Source organism: Alligator mississippiensis, chromosome 5 (genome assembly GCF_030867095.1).
Source record: "Alligator mississippiensis isolate rAllMis1 chromosome 5, rAllMis1, whole genome shotgun sequence".
NCBI lineage: Eukaryota > Metazoa > Chordata > Crocodylia > Alligatoridae > Alligator > Alligator mississippiensis.
In genome coordinates this window covers 187,442,432-187,459,825 of record NC_081828.1, presented here as the reverse complement: position 1 = coordinate 187,459,825, position 17,394 = coordinate 187,442,432, and the positions used below count along the sequence as shown (strand labels likewise).

Sequence of the window (17,394 nt, the reverse complement as noted above, 5' to 3'; positions counted from 1 at the left end):
TTGAAATCAATTACAAAACTACTACTGACCTCACTGAGCTTTGGATTAGTCCTCCCTCACCCTGAGCAGGTATGACGCATGGCAATAGGTTTCTGCTACTGTGGAAATAGAACTCAGACCAAGGACTGTAAATTTCCCATACAATAATACCAGTAACTTTTCAAGCTACAACATGAATGCTGAGATTTACCTGGGTGCTGAGAGAAATGTAGTAACATCACAGAAAAGAGAAAAGTTTTGATGGGAAATGTGAAAAGCTCAAAATTACAAGTGACAGGTTTAATAATCTGCAATTCAGTGGGGGTGAACCTTTTTGGCAGGCATGCCACAAATTAGTCCTGAGTCTTCCCCAAGGACCACTCCGATGTCCTTCCCCTGCCTGATATGCTGCTCCGATGTCTGCTCCCTGCCCTGTGCTACCTCACCATCTGCTATTCTCCTTTCCGCTGCTTGCTCTATTTGCTGCTCTGCTGTCTGTCCCCTCCCTGATCTGCCATGTGCCACATGCAGAGACTGCCCATGCTATACCGCTTCCAAAATCGATGCAACCTGTGCTGAGTCACCACTCACTGCTATGAGGTAGAAGATTCCTCTTTTAGTATTTAGGGGCTGCTTCCTTAGCCTGACGAAGGGTTTTTGAACCCGAAAGCTTGCTTAATAACTATTCTCCAACCATTTGGGTTGGTCTAATAAAAGATATCAAATTCACCCAAGGAACCTTGTCAGCAAGGTGTAAATGAGGAATTCAAATGTGGAACTGGACTACTGTTCAAACAGGACTGGCCAATGGTCAGAATCTGTCCTTTCACAGATTTCATAGATATTAGGGCTGAAAGGGACCTTGGAAGATCATTGAGTCCAGCCCCCTGCCCAAAGGGCAGGAAGTCAGCAGGGTTCATAGGATCCCAGCAACATAGACATCCAAATGTCTCTTGAAGGCATTCAAGGTAGGTACTTGAACCACCTCCAGAGGCAGTCTATTCCAAACCTTGAGGGATTGGACAGTAAAGTTCTTCCTTATGTCCAGCCTGAAATGGTCACAGAGGATTTTGTGACCATTTGATTTTGTCATCCCTTGGGGCACTCTGGTGAACAGGCATTCCCCCAGATCCTGATGAGCACCCCTGATAAATTTATAGGTGGCCACTATATCACCCCTGAGCCTGTGCTTTTTCAGGCTGAAAAGTCCCATGGCTCTCAGCCTCTCTTCATAAAGCCTGTTTTCCTGACCTCTGATCATGCGCATGGCTCTCCTCTGCACTCTCTCAAGCTTCTCCACTTCCTTTTTGAATTGTGGAGCCCAAAACTGGATGCAGTACTCCAACTGTGGCCTCACCAAGGCCATGTACAATGGGAGAATGACATCCTGGGATTTGCTTGAGAAGCATCTATGGATGCAAGCCAGAGTTTTGCTTGCTTTACTAGCTGCAGCATCACATTGAAGGCTCATGTTCATCTTGTGGTCAATCATGACCCCCCAAGTCCCTTTCGTCCGAAGTGCTAGCCAGTGTAGCACTGCCAAGCCTATAAGCATGCTGCGGGTTTTTCCTCCCAAGGTGGAGAACCTTGCATTTTTTGGTGTTAAATGCCATCAGGTTCTCATCTGCCCATTTCTTGAGCCTGTTGAGGTCAACCTGGATTGCCCTCCTGTCCTCAGGTGTGGGTGCTTTACCCCAAAGTTTGGTGTTGTCAGCGAACTTGGCCAGTCTGCTTCTGATGCCAAGGTCCACATCATTAATGAAGATGTTGAACAATATAGGGCCAAGGACAGAGCCTTGAGGGACCCCAATGGTCACACCACACCACGACGATTGACTTCTATCAACCACCACCCTCTGGGTCCAACCACGGAGCCAACTCCCCAGCCAATGGATCGTGGAGAAGCCGAGGCCACAGTTGGCCAGTTTTGCCAAGAGGTGATCATGGGATATCAGATCAAAGGCTTTTTTAAAGTCAAGATATATGATATCAATCTCTTCCCCTTGTCCAGATGATGGGTCACCTGGTTTTAAAAGGAAATACGATTGGTCAAGCAAGACCTACCCGCAACAAACCCATTCTGGCTATCCCTCAGGATTTTGCCATCCGCCAGTCTGTTGAGAATGGTCTCTTTGATAATCTTTTCTAGGACCTTCCCCGGGATAGAGGTCAGGTTGATGGGCCTGTAGTTTGCTGGATCCACTTTCCTCCCCTTCTTGAAGATAGGCACAACATTTGCCTTCTTTCAATCTTCGGGCACTTCACCGGAGCACCAGGAATTCTTGAAGATCTGTGCCAGGGGCTGGGCTATGATGCTCGCCATCTCCTTGAGTACCCTGGGGAGTAGACTGTCAGGGCCGGCTGACTTGGAGGTATCCAGCTTCTCGAGGTGTTCCTTCACAAGATCAGCATTGATGGAGGGTAAGGAATCTCCCTCACCCAGGCCTTCCTGCCCGTAATGGGCAGGGGCATCCCTTGGGACTGGTGAAAGACCAACGCAAAGTATCCATTTAGCAAGTTGGCTTTTTCATGGGCGTCGGTTGTCAGATGTCCCATCTGGTTTAGCAGGGGTCCAATGTTGCCCTTGCTTTTCCTCTGGCTCACCACAAACCTAAAAAAGGACTTTTTATTGTCCTTGTATTGATACTTGTAGCCAGTTGGAGTTCAGTTGCAGCCTTGACTTTCCTGGTTTGGTCTCTGAAGGTCTGGACTAGTGCAGAATATTCCTCCTTGGAGGTGGATCCAGTCCTCCATCCTTTGTAGGCCTTTCTTTTTAGATGCAGGAGGTCCGCTAGTTCCCTGGAGAGCTAAGGGAGCTGCTGTGCCCTTTTGCTGCCTTTCCTCTGAGACAGGATAGACTTTGCTTGTGGATCCAGGATTGCTCCCTTGAGGAGCAACTACTCATCCTGAACTCCCCTCCTTCCTCTTTGGGCTGAGGCCCTTTAGGGCCTCACTGACAAGCCTCCTGAGCTTGTCAAAGTCAGCTTTCCTGAAGTCGAGGACTTCTATATTGCTAACTGATTTGTCAGCCTTACAGTGGATCGTGAAGGTGATCAGCTCGTGGTCACTGTCACCCAGCTTCCCTTCTATCGTTAGGTCACTGATAAGGTCATCCCCCATTGCCAGTACCAGGTCGAGCAGTGCTTTACCTCTCATCAGCCCATAGACTTGCTGCATCAGATAGAGGTCATCCATGCACGTGAGAAAACCTTGTGACCATTTGGATTTGGCCGAGTGCTCTTCCCACAAGATTTCTGGGTAGTCAGTCTCCCATGACAGTCATGGACCGGGAGCATGCAGCCTCGGCCAATTCCCCAGCGAACTCCAGGTCTAGCTATTGAGCCTGGGTAGGATGTCTGTAGTGGACTCCCACCATTGTGTCCCCTGTGCCGTGTTCCTCGTGGATTTTCACCCAGAGGGTCTCCAGTCATCAACCCTGGGTGCCAATGTCGGCCTGCAGGGATGCATAGCTTTCCTTGACAGACAGAGCTACACTCCTGCCCCTTTTGTCCACCCGATCTCTCCTGTACAAGGTATAGCTGTCTATACCTGTGGCCCAGTCATGGGTAGAGTCCCACCAGGTCTCTGTTATCCCTATGACATCATATTTATGTGTGTTTAGAAGGAGGGCAAGTGCCTCCTGTTTATTCCCCAAGCTCCTGGAATTCATGTACAGGCAGGCAAGTGTCCCTTTGAGGGCCCCTGTCTTGCCCACAGAGCATTCCAGGGCTGGGGCAGTGGTGGGCTCCCTAGAGTGCCTTGGCCTGCTGGCTTTGCAAGGGTTGCTCAGTGGGCCAGCAGTGGCGGTAGTGCCCTCATCCCCTGGCGTGCTTAGTTTAAAGCCCAGTGGAGCAGGTCAGCCAGCCTGGCTGAGAAGAGCCTCCTCCCCAGTGGAGAGAGGTGGAGGCTGGCCCTTCCCAGCAGCTCACTGCCTCTCTCACCAAAGAGCGGACTGTGGTCATGGAAGCCAAAGCCTTCCCGATGACACCAACGACACAGTCTTTGGTTCACTACCTTGATCCTCCTCTCCCTTCACAGCCCGTAGCCCGAGACTGGGAGGATCGAAGAGAACACCACCTGCGCCCCCAACCCCTTAAGCCCTGCTCCCAAATCCCTGTAGCGCTTCATGACCCGGCTGGGATTCCCTGCGTTGCCTGTGGGAGCTGGCAGCTTGGCAGGCTCTACTGGGGCTGCAAGAGGTTCGTACCTGTTGCAAAGATCCAGCAGGGTGGGGACCCTGGTGCAGCGGGCTGTTTCGCCCTTGACCACCTTGGTCCACCCCCGTGGCTGGACAGAAGGGGAGGTCCCCGAGTCCTCCCTTGCCCTGGGAGGTGACCTCAGTCGACCCTCGGTCTCCAGGGGGAGAAGGGGCTGGCAGTAGGAGTCGATCTCCTGCTCACAGTCCTTGATGGCATCCAGTCCCTGGACTGCAGCCTGGAACTCCTCCAGCTGGTGCACCAGAGACCCCAGAAGGGAGCAAACCTCACAAGGAGAGGTGGCCATGCTCCTGGACCCCAGAGCCTGAAAAAGTGTCAGGCAGCCCCTGCAGCTGGGAGCCAGGGGCTCTGTCTGTGTGGAGCCCAGAACCATGGGCTCCGTCTGGGTGGAGCCCTCTGAGGCGCCAGAGGGGGAGGCCAGAGACCCTGAGGGGACCCGAGGGGTGCGGTGTGTCCCATCAGTGTCATGCCACTGGTAGGCTGGCTATGGCTGGGATTGGCTTCCCTAGGGGGGTGCACTGGCAGGGCCTCGGGCCCTCCCACTCGCCCTCCTGCGTGAACGCTTGTGCTAACTCATGAGGTGGGCAGAAAAGCGCGCCTCTTTGTGTAGCCTGTTCACGTGGCTCCCTGCGGGGCTGAGTGAAGCAGGGGCCGGGGCAGGACAAGACCCTCCTTGGCTCTGGCCCAGCCACCTCCCCACAGCTGGGCTGGGCTAGTCCCTCCCACCACGGGGCCCCACTTACCTCCGGCTGCTGCTGGGGGTCGTCGGGGGTGCTCTGCAGCAGTTGGGGGTCGCCAGGGGCTTTGGGGTGCGGGGACACAACGGGCTGTCACCCAGACGTCTCAAGCCACACCCGCACCAAACTGAGGGTTTTTTTAATGTTGGTGGGCTCTTTTAAACTGTGCACATGTGCATTGCTGAGTCCAAATCACTCCTGGGCATGGGGGGCCCTGCCTGGGATTTGGGAGGATCCTGCCTCACTGGAGAGGGGTCGGTGAGTACCCCGTCTCCTCCCTTACTCTCTCCTTGGGGGGCTGGACCCAGCACGGGCCAGGGCGGGGTGAGACCCTCCTCAGCTCCGGCCTAGCCGCCTCCCTGCAGCTGGGCTGGGCTAGTCCCTCACACCACAGGGCCCTGCTTACCTCTGGACTCAGCCTTCAACAGACTTTACTTCATATCCCCTTGTGCCAAGCACAGCCACATTTATTATTTACTGCTTCTTTATATTTACAAGTGCACACAGAGTTCCCAGGCCAGATCAGGACCCCATTGTGCTGGGCCTGGTACAAACACGCAGAAAAAATACATTCCCTAGGCAGAATGGTTTATAATCTAATTTAGGAGATGACTCAACCGGCGGGTGTAACAAACAGGAGGAGGGAGTGGCAGGAGACGTCAGGGAGGTCAAGGGTACCAGCAACAGGAACAAGGGAAGGGTCATGCAGACGGGTAAGTATGCAAAAGTTAATGACTGTGAGTCACACACTTATTTGTCTGAATTATAAACTTTTTCAGCTTCTCCCTTTTCCCTTCCCTGCTTTTTTCCATGCACCCAGATTCTTTGGGGATCAAAACTTTTCCTACTTTTTTACTACATAAGGTGGCCTCTTTTCTCCTTCTCACCTGCCTTTTTTCTTTGGTGGACTGCTTTTCTGTCCCACTCTCTCATTCATTTTTTCCTTGCCATTTTTCTTCCTTCTCCACTTACCCCAAAGCTCTATACTGCTCAGGGCAAGGGTGTATACTGGTGGCTCTGGGATACTGGGCTACATGTTCTTACAGTTAAGCCTCAGAAACAAAAGACAACCCTGGCCCAAGCCGCTACACATGATCTCCTGCCACAGACAACTGCAGTAACAGCGAGGGTCAGAAAGTTTCCCACACAGCCATGCTATCATGTTGTTTTCAGCTGCAGCCACAGCAGCAGTTGCTAAGGAGTGTGGTTTTCTTCCTTTCTTGTCTATGATGTGCCTGCCCTCTGTTCTTTGGACTGTATCCTTGGAATAGGGAACCAGTTTGCCTGCAGTTCATTTGGAAAATGAGATGTAAAACAAGTACCATCACAACTTCAGTGCTCCAATGGTAGAGGAGAAAGGGCAACACCAGATGCAGTGAACTTAGCACACCCTGCATAGCAAAGCCCATAGCAGTAGCTTTGCTCTTCATTTGAAAGTCAGTTTTTCAATCACTGATTAAGCCACTAGCAATTTTAATTCAGTTGCATAGGGAACTAGAAGAAAACTGATTTACTTACGTAGTTCCCAGTTCCCCTGGTTTCTGCAGAGCCTTGTGCTGTGGGAAGGGAAGCCATAAGGAGTATTTCCTCCTCCTCCTCTAGCATATGTAAGGCTCAGGCAGAATTGTCATCCCTACACTTAGGGATCCCTAAACCCTATATCCCCGCACTTAGGGCTCCATCCCTATATAGCACCACAGGCAGAAGGAGAAAGGACAGAGGAAACCAGAGCACTGCAGACCTGGCAGGCAGTGGAGAGCAAGCTCTCCACAGTAAATGGTGTGGTGGCTGGCATGTTTTGTGCCAGGATGCGTTCGTCTCTTACTGCTCCAATCTGTATCTAAATGGCGCTAGCAGGCTCTCTGCCCTTATTTTGATTCAAGGGAATAAAAAACAAGGAGGCAATATGGAACAGTGGTTACAGAAGTGGACTGAGTCCAAGCAACACTGTGGCTATTTCTATATTGACTCCTTGTTGAACCCTAACCACTGAGAAAAAAGCTCTACTCAATCCAATTCCATATATACCCAAGTACAGCAATTAGGCAGCTCAGATGGCTTAGTGTGGCCCTGAGCACATGCAAGTGCCACTCACAGGCCTTCCACTTTGGGACATTTGCTCAAGACTCATCTATGCCTCTGTGCTTGGTATTTTCCAGGCTTGGCTTTTTGTGGAACAGGAGTGAGTGGTTGGGGTCTGTTTCTAAGCAGGGCTAGGGACAGACATTCAAAAAGCCTGATCCTAAATTGATTCAATCTTTGCAAGTTAGTCTAACTGGCGAGACTAAATCAGTTAGTAATTGCACAGACATCCCAGAAAAGCAGGCAAATGCCTGCAGTGGCTCAGGCTAGAAGCTGGGGGGCACTAGAGCAGCCCTCCCTTCCATTCCATAGTCCTGAGCGGAGAGGGGGCGTGGCCAGGCCCCAGCAAGATGCTCCATTTAGGGAGCACCCCTACCAGCCCAGCAGGGAATTGAAAACTCAGTGTTTATCACCCCGTTAAGAAAACAAAAGAGGGACATTACCAGTTACGTGTTGATTCTGCCTTTGTCTCATCTGCCACAGCACAGACCGTATCCAGCATGTGGTCTGCTAGCTAATACACAGAAACTGCTGAGCAAGGCGGGGGGGGGGGGCGGGGAGTGGAATTCCTGCTTAGGAGGGAGTGGTGCGGGCGAGGTGGTGGAGCAGTCTGTAGTCTCTGCTTGAGCTCTAGCCAGGGAGCAGAGGGGAGGGGTCAGCTCTGTTGTGGAGCAATGAGCCCTGCCCAGCCCAGAGAGCATGCCAGGATGCTGGGGGAGTCTGGTTTAACTTAAAACAGCAAGGGGTCTAGGATACACATTGAATAAACCGGTTTGACCCAAATCAGTTAAGTCTGATACTACATTCAACCAGGTTTATCTCAAAGCGGTTTCAGCCATTTTCAAACTCACTTATGTGCACTAAACATCTGTTCTGTTATAGGTTTAGACCAGTGTCTGATCACTTAAACTGGTTTATGTGTAATATCTGTCTCTAGCTTTGGGGTTTATTCTCAACTAGAACAGGTGAGAAAATTTCTGATGAAAGATTATTTTAAATCGGACAATACTGATTCATTGGAACTAAGAGATCTGGTAGAATCATACAGCTACCAAACCTGATTTCCTCCCAGTTTACTTGCTGGTGTTGCCGAAGAATGCAGGCTCCCCAAATTCACAGACCTAGAGCAGCCCAGGTATGCAGACTACCCTGGAGCTGGTGTTCCCAAATCTCTGCTCGTCTCCTGTTCCAAAACAGGCACTCTGAGTGGTAAGGCAATGAGTCTGAGCCTATGGGGTAGTCCTGGCTTGCTTTCAATGTCTGCAGCTTTAAGGCAGGCCTCTCAGACAAGCTGGGCAAAGATATAACTCTATAAGTTCTAGGCTCTCTGCAGCAGAACCAGAAACACAGGAGCCCTTGGCTAAGTCTAACCCAGACTTATCTCATGGTTCAGGAGCAGGTGAGCTGGAAGTCCTGAGACTGAGATTCAAGGCAGGGCCCTCAGGGATTCTTACAACTACCTACTGTGAGCCAGGTACCTCAAAAACCTTGGGAGCTCTCAGGACTGCAGGCTTTCCGCATATGAAGTCAAATGTTTACAAGCTCATGATACAGAACTCCCTACTGCTGTCAGCCTCCCAGGTCAGGTATCTTCCCAGGCTACCCAATTTCTTCAGCCAGCTAGCCCAAGACTGTGAAAGTCATGGGGTCTCCTACTTCAGGGCAGGGCTGTCCTGGAGCCAGAAGTCATGGAAGACCTATAAACTGTGGAGTAAAACCAAACTGGTTCTCAAAAAAGTGGCATCAAACAGAAGAATCCTGTCAGCTTAATTCAGCAGCTTTATACAATCACAGAGAAGCAGGGCTGGAAAGGACCTTAATAGGTCATCTAGTCCAACTCCCTGCCTAAGGCAGGATCACCCCTATCCAAACCATCCTATACAAATCCATTCATGGAATCAGAAATTAAGGACTGAAAGAGACCTTGAAAGATCATTGAGTCTAACCCCCCTGCTCTGGGCAGGAATACTGCTGAGATCAAATGATCCCAGCAAGGTGTCTGTCCAGTCTCCTCTTGAAGACTTCCAAGGTTAGGGGCTGCACCACCTCCCTGGAAGCATATTCCAGATTCTGGTCACCCTTACAGTAAATAAGTTCTTCCTTAAATCCAACCTGAAACCATCCTGCAAGAGTTTATGACCATTGTTCTTGTCCTCCCCTGCGGCACCCTAGTGAACATTTTTCTCCCAGCTCCTGATATTCACCCCTTACATGCTTATAGATGGCCGCCAAGTCTCCCTTCAGTCTTCTCTTCCCCATGCCGAACAGTCCCAGATCCCTTAAGTATTTCCTTATAAGGTTTGTCCTCCAGGCCCTTAATCATTCTTGTGGCCCTTCTCTGGACCCTGTCAAAATTCTCCATGTCTTTTTTGAAGTGTGACACCCAGAACTGGACACAGTACCCCAGCTGGGGTCTTAACCAGCGCCAAGTAGAGAGGAAGTATTACTTCCTTATCCCTACTCGTGACACATCCGCTAATGCATCCCGGTATGCTATTAGAATTGTTGACTACAGCATCGCACTGGTGGCTCATGTTCATCCTGTGATCAACTGTAGCCCCGAGGTCCCTTTCAGCCATCACTCTGGCCAGGACATCTGCTAACCTATATTCATGTAGTTCGTTACTCCTCCCCAGATGAAGCACCCTGCATTTATCCTTATTAAACTGCATCCAGTTCTGCTCTGCCCACTTTTCCAACTTGTCAAGGTCCACTTGGATCTGCATGCTATCCCCTAGCATTGCCACTTTTTCCCATAACCTAGTATTGTCCACAAACTTGGCCAGCTTTCTACATCCTCATCTAAATTGTTGATAAAGATGTTGAACAGTAGTTCCAAGAACTGAACCCTGCAGGACACCAGTGGCCACCTCCTGCCAAGATAATACAGACCAGTCCACTAACACTTTCTGGGTTCAACCCTGTAGCCAGTTCCCAAACCCACCTGAGCATAGACTCCGCCAGCCCACAGTCCCCCAGTTGTTTATTTGGGTTTTTTGTAAGAGGGTCATTGTCTAATCGCTTAGCAAAACTACACAGCAAACCATTACAACACAGGATTTAACACCCTAATCTGCCACAGATAAAGCAGAGGGACCATGGCAGCCAACACGCTGTCTGCAAGGGTTGTTAAAATATGCTTGAGAGTTCCTAGAAAAAGGATCACTACAGAGGAAGGCGGTCCCTTCCCCTCCTCCCTCCCCCCACCCCAACACCCCGTCTGTATTTCTGACCATGGAGTAAAATTCCTTCTTCACTCCAAATATGGAGATCAGTCTGACCCTGAGCAGGGGAGCAAGACCCACTAACCAGGAACCTTTGGGTTCAAGTCCCAGCACACTCCAGTCAAAATCCCCAGCACTGGCTGCAGCCAACACCTAATGCCTGGGAGGCAGGCTAAAAATAAAAAAACAAACCAAACCCTGACATGTATCAGCAGGAGAGCAAAAAATTCCCTCTCAGCCCCATGGAGCAACCAGCAAAGTCCAGAAGCATGGGAAATACCCATGGTAGAGCATAGGCATAGCTCCACCTAGATTAAGATTCCAAGGAGCATAATTCATTCAAGAAACATCCTGCACTGGTGTCTGCAAAAATAAATTGTTTTCAAATCCCATTTAATGATTTTTAAAAAGTTTTGTTCCAAAATAGACCAAACGCACATTTTCACATGTGAAAACGAATGAGATTTAGCTGCCTTTATTTGTAACTTATGTTCTAGACATGTCCATGTTCTCTTCTAAATAACTTTATATTTAATATTTAGCATTTATATTAACCATCAAGATATACCACTGAGGTCTCTAAAGACTTTACCTGAATAAAGCATTTGCTTTTCTATGCATTTCGATGGCTGCCTACATCTTTGGTAACTTCCCAGGTTTCACATGCATATGGTAAGATGAAAATAATATTTGATATTAAAATCCAGTTTCTACAATTCACTTGTCCTCATGATAACCCTGGATTAGAACAGCCATTGCACAGACTTGGTATATTGCAAAGCACTTCCACCCAGGCTATTCATTCCATATTTCCCTCTACCTCCCCACTTCCTTTAATTACCAATTCTGCAGTCTGCCACTTCTCTCATACTCTACTTTACTGTAACTGAAGTCATCATCTGAATCCCTTGCAAATCCTTACCTAGAACTCATTTCTGACCAGGATGTGGTGGGCATGTTAGAGGAGCCATTGGAAGCTGCTTAGCTGTACTGTGCTGTTCTTTGTTTTGGGAGATGGGTGGTGATGGTACATAAACTATAGTGCTCCAAAATCATGAGTGCTAATTTCCCTTGGCAGTGGCACTGGCCATTTCATCATACTATTGTGCGTAGGTGAGTGGTAGGGGGTGAATGTGACCCCCCTGATGGCTGACATTGATGCTGTCAGTAGGGCTGGTGACAGGGTCAGCGGCTTCTGTGGATGCACCGTCCCCCCGCCCCCAGATTCAAGAGGCACCAGTCACTCATACTATTGAGCACTAGTCCTCTAGATGCCATCCAGTCCCTGTGCCTGAGCAGAGATGCTTTGGGTGCCCTGTACCCATATGGAAAGGGGAGAGGGCATGAGTGTTGCCTCACAATAAGAACAACAATGCACTTTAATGTACCATATGGTCGCTGCTTGCCTGATTGCAGGGGTTGTGTGGGCAGCTCTGCCAGTGCTTTCTCCCTTTCCATATAATGCAGGATCAAGCACATACTTTACATTGTTTTTCTTGATTATACACAGCTCTTTAATGTGCACCTGCACATAAGCCTAACCCTACAGCTATACAAATGTTTAACTCATGATATTTCACATATTTGGATCATATGTTGCTTACACATAAGCTGAATATCCCTGTACCTTAAAGATCTCGTGGGAAAAGGAAAGGATACCTATAAATGATTATTGAAAGTAAAGTAAATTTGTAACATGCTCTGAGCTTGCCACAACATAATATCAATTTCAAAAGGGATGGCCCGATTAATTTCTAGACATGTTTTTAAAAAATGTGGTCATTAAATAAGTCCCTGCAAGTATGTGGAGGATGGATTTTAGATTTTTTGTCCATTTTTTCAGACAATTGCTTAAAATATATCTAAGTTTTCTCTCTCTCTAAATCCAGGTATTTATGCCTTTAATTCTTAGACCACAGTTAAAACTAGACAACACCATGACCTAAAGTCAAATAAAATTATCCATGCTACAGTTTGCATTCTGAAATAATTGAAGTCACTTACTTTTATTTAAGGAAATCACCTGTTTGGGTACAGCAGTAAGTCAAACATTTGGTTCCACTTCACATAATACAGCTCTTTTCTTTCCCGTCTTGAATCTAAAACCTCAGGCAAGAATACTGCATTTTACATATCCAGCCATCTTGTAAAAGGCTTTGCAACAGTAGAGCAGCTCCTCATCCTGTCTGCTTAGAGCAAGTGTAGACCATGTGGCATTACCCAATATCTAAGTACTACTGCTTCAGTAGGCTAAAGTACTTTTCCACATGATAAGCCTGCGCTTTCGCCTCCCCTTAGAAGTTAGTCACTAAATAACCTCCTTGGCATCTCACCCAGTTGCAAACTGTGCACAACTATGCGATTCAATTGCTGAACCAATGTTAAAGAGGTACACAAAACGTATAGAAGACACTAATATTAAAGAATGAAGCACTACTAGATCTTGCACAGGGAGACTAATAATAAGAACAACAGGTGATCTCTATTAAAGTAAGCCATGTTATTTCTAATAAAAACTGAAATGAAATATACTCATTTAACCCAAAAGAGAGTCTTAAATTGCTTGTATTTCAAATGGAAAACTCAAGAAAAATTGAGCAACTTTAAAGAAGTCCACTCTGCTGTGACATTTACTGGAAGGAAATGCAAGCCTCTCTCCTAAGACACAGCACCTGAGCAGAGCAGAAGGCTGTTTACTAATTAACCAGTCCACTTAGTAGCTTTCCCAAGCTGAACTTTGGGTCCATCATAAATCAATTTCATTGCTATCTCTGTAGAACACTGCACAAGCAATTAAGATCGTTTTTTAAAATAGATACAATAAAAAGGCAAATGTCAACTATTCGCATAGAATGATAATAGGGAAATTCCTTCTCCTTTACCACATCACCCCCAAAAACCCGTTCCCCTGATAATGTAGGAAATACATTAAAAAAATTTTAATGTATTAAAAAAACCATTAAAAAAATACAGTATTTGCCAGATGGGAGAGCCAGAACCTAAACACCACAGGGATATCACACAACATAAGCACTTTGCAGCGTTGCAGTTATCTGCTGGGTGTTTGTTTTAAAAAAGTACAACCTCTGTTATAGCAGGAACTTGAAAGTCATTTCAGTTAGGGGAAAAGCAAAAACTGTTGTTGATGTGGAGGGAAAGAGTCCCAGCTGTATCAAAACAGGGGAATCTGCTGGGTTAATCTCAACCCTCCCTCTTTCAAAGGAGCCAAAACACAATTAGAGGTGCACAGGCATGGGTTTGGAGCTCAGTGGAGGCATCACCTGTGGTGGGATCCTTCTGAAGTAAAGATAATATTATGTTGCACAGTGTTTTTCCCAAAACACTTGGTAGAAATTCATTCAGTCTCTCAGCACCTTAGTGAGGGAGATAGTATAGCTCCTGCTTTACAGATGGGTAAAATCAACACAGATGGCAGTTAAGCGATATGACCAAGAGTAGTGGTAGTTATGGGAACAGAAATCTAGTAGTTTCAACTCTCCTTCTCATGCTCTAACCACTAAATAAAATGACCCTTCAACAAGCAGATGGGAAAACACTAATATTAAAGAGCTAGCTTTGGTATGTTGTGACACGCACGACATTTTGCACATTTTTTTAAAACATCATTGGTCTAGACTAGGAGGTTGCTGTATTTGCTTGTTACATAAAAACTGTTAAGACATAAGGCCTTTTTCCCCCAGATCAGGAGTTCTCAACCTTTTTTAGATTCAACATATACTTCTGAAAAGGCATCCCTCTGAGAAGTCTAGCTCTTAACTTTCACTTGTTTCTTCACTACAGAATAATAATAGGACAATTTTTCAGTTTCAAAGAACTCAGGATGACCACAACAGACCAGAATGATTTTGACACTATATATTCCCATTTACAATCTCTGGATTTATTTTGTGAATGTTGTAGGTTGTTTTCACGCTTAAGAGTGCTAATATTGTGAGGCACCCCTTAAAGCAGGGGTGGGCAATTATTTGAACTGCAGGGCCACTTAATAAGCCTTGGTGAGATGTTGAGGGCAGCACCCAAGAACTTTCAGAACATTTTAACAAATTATAGATTAAAAAAATCATATAATAATCATAAACATTCTACTATGAAATATTTAATAAAAACCAAACCCAGAACAATGGGCATCTCAATGAGCTGTTATAAGTTGCATTACTAACAGATGGTCTAGTTGGAGTGTGTCCATGTGTGTAGGTGGGTGTGAGTGTCCAGTCTCTGTGTCCTGTGTATGTCTGGCCTGTGCCCTGTATGTGTGTGTGTCCATCCCGTTTAATCTGCAGGTCTGTCCTGCATCTGTCCCATGTTTTTCCTGTGTGTGTCCCCTGTGTGTGTCCCATGTTTTGCTTGTGTGTGTGTATCCACTCTGTGTATATATGTCCTGTGTGTCCCTCTGCCCATCCTGTATAATTTCCATGTGTCCATCCTGTGTCCTGTATCTGTCCCATGTTTTTTTCTGTGTGCCTCTGTCTTGTGGGTCATGCATCTGTCCTGTGTGTCCTATATATGTCTGTCCCATGCCCTGTGCATTGTGTCCATCTTGTGTGTATGTGTCTGCCCTGCGTCTTAAGTGTGCACCCACCCTGCGCATCCCCCTGTGCCCTCCCTGCAGCCATGCTCTAAGGCTGCCAATACTGCAACACCAGCAGACAATTAGTGTTCCAGGGGGAACAAAGCTAAATCCAGGGCTGCAACCTCCTGGTGCCAAGCAGCTGGCAACCCATAGCCCACCACGTACAGGTGCCCGAGCCCCAGCTGCCACCTCCTCCTACACCCCTGTGTAGCCACAGCCCAGGGAGCAACCTGCCTCAGGCCCAGGGGACATGGTGAAACACAGGGACATGGGAGCCATCAATCCCCACTGGCCCCTGTTTGCTGCTGCTGCTCTCTGGTTCCCTGCTCCTGCCACATGGTGCCCTGGAGAAATCCCTTCACCTTCCCCCCGGGGTTGTCCCCTCTGCAGGGCATTTTGGGACTTTTGAGGGGGTGGGGGCAGGCAGTGTGGCATACTTTCCTTCCCCTCCCAGGCTAGCTCGGCCCACCCCCACCTGCCAGCCCCTCTCTGCCTCCCCTGCCTGCAAGTCCCTGGCACAGGGAGAGGGCAGAAGCCTAGCCAGGAGCCTCTAGTTTCTTGTACAGGGGTGGCTGCCTAGCCACTAGAGCTGGAGCTGCCGCTGGAGCTGACACCTACTGCACAGGGGAGGGAGGAGGGCAGAGAGATTCTGGCTTTCAGAGGGGCAGCCACAGGCCAAATAAAATCACTTGGTGGGCCAGAAATGGCCCACAGGGTGTATTTTGCCCACCCCTGCTTTGAAGGACCTCATAACACCCCTAGGTGTCATGAGACCTTGGTTGAGAATCAGTCCTCTAGACCTAAAGTTAGAAGGTTTCCAAGTGATTGCAATTCTATATATTTAAAAATAATACTTTAATTAAATATTTACACTAAATATAGTAACAGAACATTGTGGAATAGAAAGAATGTTAGATCTAATTATTCTGAGTCTGAATTTAATGTTGCCTCTCAAGCTTGTTGCTTCTCAAGCTACACTATAGGAAGCAAATCATCTTCCACCATTGAGGCATCTGGTTTATATTTAGCAGTTTTAACTAACTAATTAAACACTAACTTTCCATGAAAAGGGATTTGGATACATAAATGAGTTAAAAAGCCGTTCAATTCCACTGACTAACTAGACTCCAGAAACACCTGAAGTGGTATTAATAGGTATTAGAATAATTAGTTTGTTCTACCGGAGTCTTCTAAACAAGTGCAGAGTGCATTTTCCTATTAGCAGTTTTCCTACAGGCTAACAAACCTGCTGTGAAAAATCATATTCTTAATATTATTTGCAGGATATAGGGATATTGTATATCTCAGTGTAGTTTGTCTGTAATTTATTACAAACTGATAGGATGAATATTTTCAGTAATTGGCCTCAGGGATGATAAAGTATACCCCAGAATGTCATGCCTACTGAAACTAGTTCCCCATGCAATCTACAATAAGCTTCAATATGTGTGAGGCACAAGAAGATGTTTATTATTTAAAGAATTAATCTTCTTTTAATCTCAAAATATATTGGGGCACAACATTATAAATATTGCATGTCCATATCAATACAAAGACTATAATTAAATCTCAGAGTTCTGATACTGCATACAAAAGTACTCAAGCATCACTTACTGTTTTAATTACTTTATCAGAACCCCTCAAGCCTTGTCTGTCTTGCCATGCATTATCTTGAGCTTAATTAGTTGCTATTACTTGTTTATAATGTACCATATTGAATCAAGTTTCTTATTCAGCTGGACACCCACAGTACAAGCAAAGGACAATCCTGAGAGATTCTAAGCACTAGATCTCATCAGGATCAGAACTGCAAGTCTGGTTTATTTATTGCCGAAAATCTGTATTAATGAAAGCCTGAAGTCTCCACTGAACATTTAACAACACCAGTCACCCTAATTTCCTCTTCAGTGCTAATAACATCGTTAGTATCCTGGACCTTTGCTGTAATTTTCTCGTCTCATTAATTTCTCTTTTTTTCGTAGTTGAAAAGCACTGCGGACATATAGGGAAGAAATTGGTATTTATGAAGTCAGACAATATTTAAAAAACCCAAAACACCCTACTCTGATGTATGCCTGCATGTGTGTGAGAGAGGTGGAGTGCCAAGAAGTGACAAGAATGCTCCTACTTGACGATCTGATAATTTTCAAAATTATTACTTTTAATATTATCATGGATGGAAATAGTTAAAAGCCAGCTACTAGTTTCATCGCTGTAAATAACTATTTCCTTGACAAAAAACAGACAAGTTGACTAACATCCTGGACAGGTTTTTTTACTAAGGGCTTGATCCTGCTCTCTCTGGACAGCTTATCCTGCAGTTGCTGGGAGTATTGCTTGACTGCAACAAGCTAGTACACTCCCTCAGAGCCAAAAAGCTAAATCAATTTGTCAGTGTCTGTTTTCATAAATATGTATCTGAGGAAAGTATTGATTTTTTACTGTTTTTTCTTTTCTTTTTTTTTTGCCAGGGAGAGCCTTATGTGACTCAGCATACTAGCCAGCATGATGTCCACACCTGATCCAAGAAATCAGAAATTACGGATAGCAGAAGATCATTTACA

At 46.7% G+C, this 17,394-nt stretch overlaps 1 protein-coding gene across 13 annotated transcripts in view; it reads right to left on the bottom strand.

Moving 5' to 3' along the window:
- The window catches only part of KIAA1217 (KIAA1217 ortholog), a 279,741-nt gene that overhangs the window by 76,956 nt on the left and 185,391 nt on the right, over positions 1-17,394 (bottom strand). Inside the window, exon 1 of one of the 13 annotated variants that reach the window (XM_014608981.3) lies at positions 12,244-12,457. The exons of the other annotated variants lie outside the window; for them this stretch is intronic. The gene's annotated coding sequence lies outside the window, so the exon portion shown is untranslated. Of the gene's footprint in view, positions 1-12,243; positions 12,458-17,394 lie in introns of those variants that run through there. 13 annotated transcript variants of the gene reach the window in all.